We start from the raw sequence: 10,496 nt of genomic DNA on the forward strand, positions 1-10,496 counted from the left end.
TAGGGGGAGAAGGAAAGGAAGAGATCCTTATTCATTCATTTTTACTAATGCAAAAAGTAAAAATCTGTCATTCTCCCATTTTTCTATTCAAGTATCCTGTTTTGAAAAACATTCCTTCTCTAAGACTTTGCATTAGATATATTACATATTTAGTCCAAAAAAAATTTTTAAGATCAATTCATTTCATTGTTGTGGCTTGTCCTGATTGTCCCTCTAACACCTCCAATTGCCAGTCTTCACTAATTATTATGTTAAAAAAAAAAAGTAATCACACAGTGGCCAACCTTTCCATATTTAACTGGCTTGGTCCTCAGATGACAGACAAACAGTCCATTGCCAGTCTAGGTGGAGCTTTATCAAATTGACATAGACTCCAAGGATCCCTGTCCAAGTCCCAACCCCAGTGAGGCACTGGGGAAATACTTTAGTACAGGTCACATTAGATATGAATGTCTCAGCAAGGTAGCTGCTTAAATGAATAGACCCAATGACCCAGATTCTGAGGAAATTTGGTTGGGTTTGAAGGATAACAAGTTGTATACGAATGGGAATTTTATACTCATTTGAAAATTCCATTCAATTTAAAAGACATTAATTAAATGCCTGGAATATATTAGGTAAGAGGTTAAATGGCACCATGGATAGAGAGCTGGCATCAATGTCAGGGGGACCTGAGTTCAAGTCCCTCTTCTAGTCACATCCTGGCTGTGTGACCCTGGGCAAGACATGAGAAGTTTTAGAGCAAGTGCTGACCTAAATTGGTACATAGAGTTCCCTATAAGAATAATATGATGGATACCATCCAAAAAAAAAAATCCAGGCATTAGGGTCTTAGAATCATCCACATAGAGGTGAAAGGTAACACAGAGGTCAAACCTTTCATTTTACCCTTAAGGAAATGAGATCCAAAGAAATGAAGAGATTTGTTCAAGGTCACACAGGTAGTAAGTGACAGCCACAATATGAACCCAGGTCCTCTGACCCCATGTACAGCATAGAAAATTAAATGTGAAATAGGCCTTGACCTTGAGGAATTATATTCTAATGTAGAAACAAATACACACAGATAGGTCATAAAATATAGGCCAAGAAATTTTGGTGGAGCAGTGGAGACAGAATCCTAATAATTAGGGGTGTCAGGGAAATTCTTATATAAGTATTATTAATTGGTTGGTTGGTTGGCTGGTTGCTTGGTTGGTTGGTTGCTTGGTTGGTTGGTTGGTTGGTTGGTGGGTTGGTTGGTTGGTAGGTTGGTTGGTTGGTTGGTTGGTTGGTTGGTGGTTGGCTGGCTGATTGGCTGATTGGTTGGTTGGCTGGATGGTTGGTTGGTTGGTTGGTGGGTTGGTTGGTTGGTTGGTTGGTTGGTGGGTTGGTTGGATGGTTGGCTGATTGGTTGGTTGGCTGGATGGTTGGTCGGTTGGTTGGTTGGTTGGCTGATTGGCTGATTGGTTGGTTGGCTGGATGGTTGGTCGGTTGGTTGGTTGGTTGGTTGGTCGGTCGGTCGGTTGGTTGGTTGGCTGGTTGGTGGGTTGATGGGTTGGTTGGCTGGTTGGTGGGTTGGTGAGTTGGTTGGTTGGCTGGCTGGTTGGTTGGTTGGTTATTGTCTTTCACTCTTGAAGAAGACCAAAATGACATGACTTTGTTGGAGTTAAGGTAGAGTGTGTCTGACTGTGGCTAATCAGAGCAACATGAACTTGGAAGGCTCTACCACAGGTCAGTTACAAATAGTCCATATGAATATTTGAGGTGGAGATGTCTCTCCATTTGTGCATCTCACATGCTAATTGATTTATGTATTGAAGGGAGCTAGGGAATTCAAGGGGCAGAAGTTAAAAGTTAAAACATTTCAGGTATCAGGAACCACATGGCCAAAGAACACAGAGGTGGAATATGAAACATCTTATACAAGGAACAGTCTAATTTTTAACAAGAAAAACCTAATGCATGAGGGAAAGTAATATAACATCAGTCTTCAAAGATAGGTTGGAACCATGATGTGAAGGCTTTAAATATATTTTGTCTTAAAGGCAATAGGGAACCTCTGAAGCTTCTTGAGAAGGGAAATAGCATGGAGAGACTTCTGCTTTAGGAATAGAAATTTTCTATTCTTATTAATTTCTCATAGAAACATCTGTATGGATAGGACAGTTAGGTGGCACAGTGGATAGAGTGCCAGGACTGGAGTCAGGAAGATTCAACATCCTGAGTTCAAACCTGGCCTCAGACACTAAGTGTATGATCCTAGGCAAGTCACTTAACCCTGTTTGCCTCAGTTTCTTCATCTGTAAAATGAGCTGGAAAATGAAATAGCAAACAATGCCAGTAGCCCTGCCAAAAAAGTCCAAAATGGGGTCACCAAGAGTTGGACATGACTGAAAACAATACAGCAAATGAATATGAATTGAGGACAGGCTAGACCGGACACAAGAATATCAAATGATTTCTGCTCACTGTGATATATAAATACACAAAGAGCCATGGGGTGCTTTGATGAACTGATATTTATATCTAGAGTTATGTAGATTATATCTATATAGACTAATGTGATTGGTAAATATACAGCTGAGATAAATAGAGATAGATAATTGGGGAAAGAGTGAAAGAAAACAAGAGACTGCGACAGAGAGGTGGGAAGGGAGAGACAGAGAGAAAAGAGATGGAGACAGAGAGGTGGGAAGGGAGAGAAAGACAGAGAAGACTGAATGACAGAAATAGAGACAGACAGAGAGATTTCAGTCATATCAATAGTTTCCTTTAACTAATGTGGGGTCTTTGGGTGATGGTGCTCATTGTCTCCACTAGCTGTACCATTATTAAGGGATCCCTTGAAAACACTTTTACTTCACATCAAACTCCAAAATGGAAATTTTCCTTACACCACCCCCCAGATTTGGTTACATAAAGGGTGACTCTTCCTTGACAGAACAAACTGAAAATTTGTTTGTGGCTGATAATAAGCAGAAAAGGAAGTTCTGTTCTAATCTATGGGTAGTCCTACCTTGACAAAGTGGAAGCACTTTTGACTTTTTCTTGCAAGTGTCCAAAAAAGCCAAGAAAGATTGTGGTTAAGAGGTCATCTTGGTCAGAGATACAGAAAGACTGAGACAGTAACAGAGAGACAGAGACAGAGGCAGAAACAAAAACACAGACAAAGATAGAGAGAGAGAAAGAGACAGAAAGAGACAGACAGGAACACAGAAAGAATTCAGCCAAAGTGTTCCCTGACTCATTCTGCATTTTCTAACTACAAGAAACAGAGATAGAAACAGAGAGACAGAACAGAGAAATAGAAGTATACACATAGATAGCCATACATTCAAAACTTTAAGGAATTACTATTAAAGAAATGCCCTCTCACAGTGCAGGCCAGCTCCCACTCTGCAATTGATAATTTTAGAGAGTTTCTAAGCTAAGTAAATGACTTGCCCAGGGTCATACTTCCAGAATGTGTCAGAATTAGGGCTTGACCTCAGGTCCTGATTCCAAGGCCATCCTACCCAAAGCCATGCAACTTCTACTAAAATCATGATAGAGATTTTTATAGCTATATATTATCTCTATAGAGAGTTATAGATTTCGATATAAATAGATACTTTAGTTGATGAAATATTAAGTGCTTATGCGAAGGGGTTATGCTGAATACTAGAGGTTTGGGGATGAAATTAGATATAGTCATGGTCCCCTAAGAACTGACAATCTAGTGGGAGGGATAGATAATAGATACATAAATAGATAGATGGGTGGATGGATGGATGGATGGATGGATATATACATATATAGAAAGATAATGAGATAGATCAGATAGATACCTTGAAAGTAAGCTTTTTTTATCTCTCTATATGCATATATATCAAAACATATATACATATACAGAGACTCATATATATATATATGAGATCTATAGACACTCTATACCTCTGAATAGTGATATGTATAAAGATATCTTTATACCTATAGATGTATAGAGATCCATAGAAAGATATCTCTCATAGTCTTAGGAGAAGTAGTGTGGAATAAAGGCTAGCCAGTCAGACTTGGATTCAGGAATCAGGTTTACGTCTTACTTCTACACATACCGACCCCGGGTAAGTGATTAATTTCCCAGCGCCCCAGGCTATTCTCTAAGACTAGAAACTTCAGAGCCAGAACTGACTTCTGGTGGCAGAGGAGCATTTCCTTATCTAAAGTTCCTTACACCTAATGAAATCACAGGAAGTAGGACCTTGGATTCAAAGCTTGGAGATCCTAGTTTTAGTCATGGAGAAAATGGATGCTAGAGGTAATTTAGCCAAGATCACACAGGTACTAAGTAGCACTGTCAGAATTTGAACCCCATTCCTGGGACTCTAAGTTCAAACCACTATACTTTGTCAGTTTCCTCCTTTTGAGAGGATATACATCTTCAAAACTATATTCCTGATCCACCCTAGCTGACAATACATTTCTAGACTTTACATTATTGTGGGTAGAAGACATGAAGCCAACTAAAAGCCTGGGTTGTCTGAAAATTCAAGGGTGTCCGTCCTCATTTTGCTGAAGGTAGATTTTTATCCTCTACCATTTGTGCTAATGATGTGTGCTTTTTTTCTTGCCAAGTTTGCCACCCAAGGAAGAAGATTCTTTTTTTTTTTTGCCTACAAATCACCTTACACTGAATGCAAAACCAGAGGTTTCACACCTTTTCCTTCAGTCACTTTTGAAACAAAAAAGAAATTCACCCCCTACCTGTCCTTGAAAAGTTCTATAAAGCCACCAGTAGCCCAGATGAGACCACATTACTAAAACAGGCAGCTCTAAACTTGGTTTCTCTTCAGCTAAACATTCTTTCTGAAAATTGGCCATGAAGCTACACAGTCAGCAAAACTAGAGATAGCACCCCATACTCCAACCTTTCACTAATAAGAATTCACTGTCTTAAGTGACACATCAAACTCACTATTTTCCTGCACAATCAGCGTTCCCTGTAGGACTCAGACACTTAGACCTCAATTCTTTCCAACCAGACTCCGCAGGTTAGATTTCTTCTGCGGATTATGAGTCATCATAGAGCCATGAATGGATTCCCTCCTGCGCTCTCTTGGAATTCCCTGACATCAAGTGTCCCAAGCAAAATGGGCATCTACGTAGAGAAAAAAAAAATCATCGGTTTGACTCATAAAGGTCTCTCTCTTTGGGGAGAGCTCTCAGAATCCCCCTCCTCCTCCCAGCCCTGGGAGTTCCGAACTGGTTGGTTACACTATATTCTTCCATGCTTTAGAATTTTCACACTTCGTCAGGGTTATAATGATGGTATACTGATCACAAGAAGCATCAGTAATCTAGAGAATGACAAGGAAAACCACTGCCATGTTTTCTATTGGTTGTGAAAATTCTCAACTATAATCTGACACTACCCACTCATTTATTTTTTTCCTTCACGGAATGTTTATTAAGCTTATTAAGCCCCCTCTGTGTGGAGGACTGGGTGATAGACCCTAGAGAAATGCAAAATAAATAAAACATGGTCCATGCCCTCATTGAACATAGGAGAAATTAACAAGACCAGACATAACTATCATAAAAATAGAATTTTGTAGAGCCTACATCAGATTGCACACCCTCTTGGGGAGGAGAAGGAGAAGGGAGGCAGAGAAAAAATTAAAACTCAAAAACTTGTGGAACTAAATGCTGAAAACTAAACATGAATTAATTAACTAATTGATTAATCAATTAATTTGAAAATAGAATATTGTAAGTATATGGAAGAGAGAATCATTGATGTGTCTGGGCTTAACTTTTTCTGTAACAGGCCACATCTGTTCTAGATTTAACACCCCTTCCTGCTACCCCTGACATACTCCTTTTCTTTTTTTTTTCTTTTTTTTTTAAGCAATCGGGGTTAAGTAACTTGCTCAAGGTCACACGGCCAGTTATTTCTGGGTTGGTGCTAAGTATCTGAGCCCGGATTTGATCCCCAGGTCATCCCGACACTGGAGCCGGTGCTCTTACTCGCTGAGCCACCTGGCCGCCCCTAAGCAATTGGGGTTAAGTAACTTGCTCAAGGTTACACGGCCAGTTATTTCTGGGTGGGTGCTGAGTATCTGAGCCCGGATTTGATCCAGGTCATCCCGACACTGGAGCCGGTGCTCTTACTCGCTGAGCCACCTGGCCGCCCCAACAAACTCCTTTTCTAGAACACATACAAACAGCTTCTAATCCTCCCTTCCCTCAGGTTCACAACCTGGAAGCCACCCTGGATTCCCCATTCTCCCTCACCCCAACATCCAATCTTTTGCCAAAGCATGCTGATTTCACCTTGGCAGCATCTTTCAAATATGCCCCTTTCTCTTCTCTGACCCTGCCACCACAGGTCCTCATCACCTCATGTCTTGATTATTGCAATAGCCCATCAGTAGGTCTGCTTGCCTCAAGTCTCTCCCTACTCCAATCCATCCTCCATTTGGTCACAAAAGTGATTTTCCTAAAATTCAGGTCTGATCATGTCATATACACACACCCGCACAATCACTCAACAAACTCCAATGGATCCCTATTACTTCCAGGATGAAACACAAAATATAATACTATATTTGGCACTCAAAGTCCTTTATAACCTCTTTCCAATCTTCTTACGCCTCCTTCTGCCAGCACATTCTCTTTGATCCTGTGACACCAGCCTTCTGACTGTTCCACAAGACAGATACTTACTAGCTGTGTGACTCTAGGCAAGTCACTTCACCCTATTTGCCTCAGTTTCCTCATTTGTAAAATGAGATGGATAAGGAAATGGCAAACCACTCTAGTGTCTTTGCCAAGAAAACCCCAAATGGGGTCACAAAGAGTCAGACATGACTGAAACAACTGAACAAAACAACAACATTTATCATGTACATAGCTTGTTGGTACATATTTGATTGCTTGTTGTCTCCATTAGAATACAAGCTTCTTGAGGACAGATACTGTTTTCCTTTTGTTTTTGCACACCCAGTCAGTTAATAAGCAGACATTGTTTCCTGTGGACCAGGCACTAGGAATACAACGAAAGTGCCAACTGTGCCTGACATATTAACAAACACCTGTTATTGACTAGTCGATTGATTGGTTAATCGATGGGTAAAATTGTTGTATGAAAGAGAGCCCAGACATGCTTCCACCAAACTAAGAAGGGAAGTAAGAGCAATAGATTGAGGTTAAGGGAAGGGAGAAGATGCTTTTTGTTGGGTCATTAAACCCTTTCTTCCTCTTTCCTTTACTTTAAGATCTCCTCACTCAAGATATTGACATCTCTTCAATGCTCTCCACATACAACCCTCACAATATCTGGCTAAATCATGGGTATATCTTGCCCCTCCACAGATATAGTTTTACCTTTGTACACTGGGTACAATTGCAATACATTTGTACCCATCCTCCACCCCACAATTTTAATGCTTTCCTTCACCCCTCCCAGGGGTGTGCTGGAGCCAGATCTTGAGAACACATCATGAAATTTTCAAAAATTGGATAAACAATACAAATCAGGGCTTGATATATTGTCTTGTTGATCATCTCAACTTATGAAAGTCAAGATGGAGAAAATATTAATAATTTAAATTTAATCTTCAAACGGGGTCATGTGTATATTGTTTTTCTTGAAGGCCAATTCTTATACATTTACTAGTAGACTTCTGGTTCCTCCTCAAATGTGTCTCAAGTTAAGTGCCTTCAGGTAAGGTAAACACCCATAATAAAGTGATATTATTATAGCATCATTGGCTTGATTGCTTCTTCTATGAAAATCTCTGTGTCCGAAAAAGCTACTGCAATGGACTGGCCCAGAAAAAATATAAATAAAGTACTACAAGAGTTGAATAAGAAGAGAGATTGCTTTGGGCTAGAGAGTTGTTGAGTGCCTACTACATACCAATCATATGAATAGAAGAAGGATATGGAAAATGGACCCTGACTTTTGAGAGATCATAATAAAATTGGATAGATGGAATAATTTGTCATAGAAAGGCTATTGGATTGATCAATAGTGAAAAAAAGGGGAAGATATTGAACTAAGGGTTAGGAGACCTGAGTTCTAAACTTGACTCTGTGTGACATTGGACAAGTAATTTTATCTTGGTCTTGATGACCTCATCTCTAAAATGAGGCATTTAGAATAGGTGACTGATGGGATTTTTTTCCTGCTCAGCAGGGCTGTCTTACCCAACTTAGACCAAGTCACAGAGTATGAAGACCAGTCTTCCATCTTTCTTGATTTAGCCCAATAAACATCCAGGTGTGTAATCAAGGCATTTACTAAGCCAATTCAATTCAATGAACATTTATCAAGTGCCTATGTGTTTGAAAGAGGTTATACTGAGTATTGGGTATAAAAATATTAAATCATGATGCCTACAGGCTAGCAGAGCAGGGCAGAGAATAATCTTAAAAAGCTACAATACAGATTAGGGAATAAATGCAAAGGAGAAGTCCATAGAATATGCTATCTCTTTTCAAACCACAGAAATCATTTTCTTCAGCAAAGAATCCAAGAAGGCTTCATGGACAATTAGCAGTTTGGGGGGTTGGAAATGTTGAACAGGAAGACTAGTTACTCCCTCTTGGCTGATCCCTACCCTCAAATGGTCAAGGAATCTTTTCTCCAAGTCCTCTCTTTCAACCATTCCAAGGTTACCGTGGCCATGGCTCTCCCTGAGCCAGTATCTTCACACTGTCCCCACAGGATTAGAAGAAGCCCTTGGAACTCACTTGAGAGAGATCGGTGAGAAAGGAAAATTGTCAGAGGCTATGGCCCCTGTGGGAAGCTTCCTTCTGCTCCTATTTACCAAACCTGATTTTCCCCAATACTGTGGTTTTGGCTCAATTTTTACCCAGGGTCTTGTAGCATCATCACCTTTTATTCTCTTTTGGGGGAATTATTGAACAATAAGACTCCCTTTTGTTTTGTTCTAGAGCAAAGATTCTTTGTGTAAGAACCCTTTGGAAGTTGGTCAAAACAATAGACCCTTTTTTTAAGTGCAAAAAAAAGAGCAAGGATTAGAAAGGAAATCAATTACATTGAAATAAAGATGTATTTGTTTTCCCATTCAAATTCACTGACTCCCCCCACTAAAATCTCCCCATGGATTCTTTAGGGGTCCATGGACCCTATGTTAAAAACTCCAGTTCTTGAGTCCCAGCCTCAGTAAGTTGCCCAGTCTCTCCAAAACTAGGTATAGAGTAGATTTCTATTGACCTGTTAATTCATTTTCCCCAAGATTTCTCAGCAAATCTTGTTGTGAATCTTGGCAATGAACTAGTACATTATCCTTTCATTAGTTTCTGTCTTTGCTCTTTTGGGTTAAGTTGTAGCTAGCTTCTAAACTTCATTTAGCTTCTCTTTCGGCTGAGAGATACCCTGATAAGACCACACTCAGTGCTTGCAGGAACCAGGACAACTTCCTTCACTGGTTCCATCTTCCAATCACTAACACTATGATCTATCAAGCATAGCCCTTGATCTCCTGTCTTCATGTTCTTATGTGGTCTATATGCTCTTTCTTTATACTTTAGTTCACTGATCTAAGGAATTTGCATCTACTGTGTCTAGACCATTCTTTTGGATACTTAGTACATCTTGATTGAAATTTCTGATTAGCTGGGGTTTTGTTTTGTTTTTGTTTTTTTGTAGAAGATAGTTACCTTCTCAATGAGATGGTAAACTCCTTGAGGACAAGAACAATGTTTTGTACTGTTTTTGTATCCCCCACAGTGCCTAGGATGATAACCCATAATAATAAAATAATAGTATATGGTACCACTGATATCATTGGTGTGTTAGACTCTTCTCACCCTCTAGACCCTAACAGTTGGTCATCATAACTTGTCTTCCCCTGGCAGTCAGACAGAGAAGGTTCATTTTCTTTGCCTTTTTTTTATACCACAAACTATTTGCCAACTTCACCCACTGCCACCCCCCTTACACAATTAATTAACAAATATTAATCACAAAGTAATTATGAACAGTTATACTTTCATGAAAGGCGCCATGGTATACTGGATAAGGCATTAGATACAGGGGGGCCAGTTAGGAGGATGTTGCAATATTCAAGGTGAAAGATAATAAGAACCCAAAATAACAAGATGGTCACATGAATTGAGAGAAGAGGCTATAGATGCAGGTGGTGTTGTAAAGGCAGAAATGAAAAAATTTGACAGCTGATTTTATATGTTGGGGCAAGGCAGAGTGAGGCATCAAAGAATGGTGCTGAGGTTGTGACCCTAGATAACTGGAAATACTGTGCTTCCCTCAAGAAAATTAAGGAAAGGAAGGAAGAGGTGTGGATCTGGGTAGAAAGAGAATTGAGTTTTGTTTTGAACTTCTTGTATTTAAGCTGTATTTTGTTCAGGTCATGCCATGTCCAATAATTAGGTGGTCATGAGGAGCTGGAGTTCAGGAGAGAGACAAGGGTTGGAGATAAGATAGATAGATAGATAGATAGATAGATAGATAGATAGATAGATAGATAGATAGATAGATAGATAGA

This window comes from Petaurus breviceps, unplaced genomic scaffold (assembly GCF_028583685.1).
Source record: "Petaurus breviceps papuanus isolate PSGF00001 unplaced genomic scaffold, PetGlider_PUasm1.0 154, whole genome shotgun sequence".
In the NCBI taxonomy this organism is placed as follows: Eukaryota; Metazoa; Chordata; class Mammalia; order Diprotodontia; family Petauridae; genus Petaurus; species Petaurus breviceps.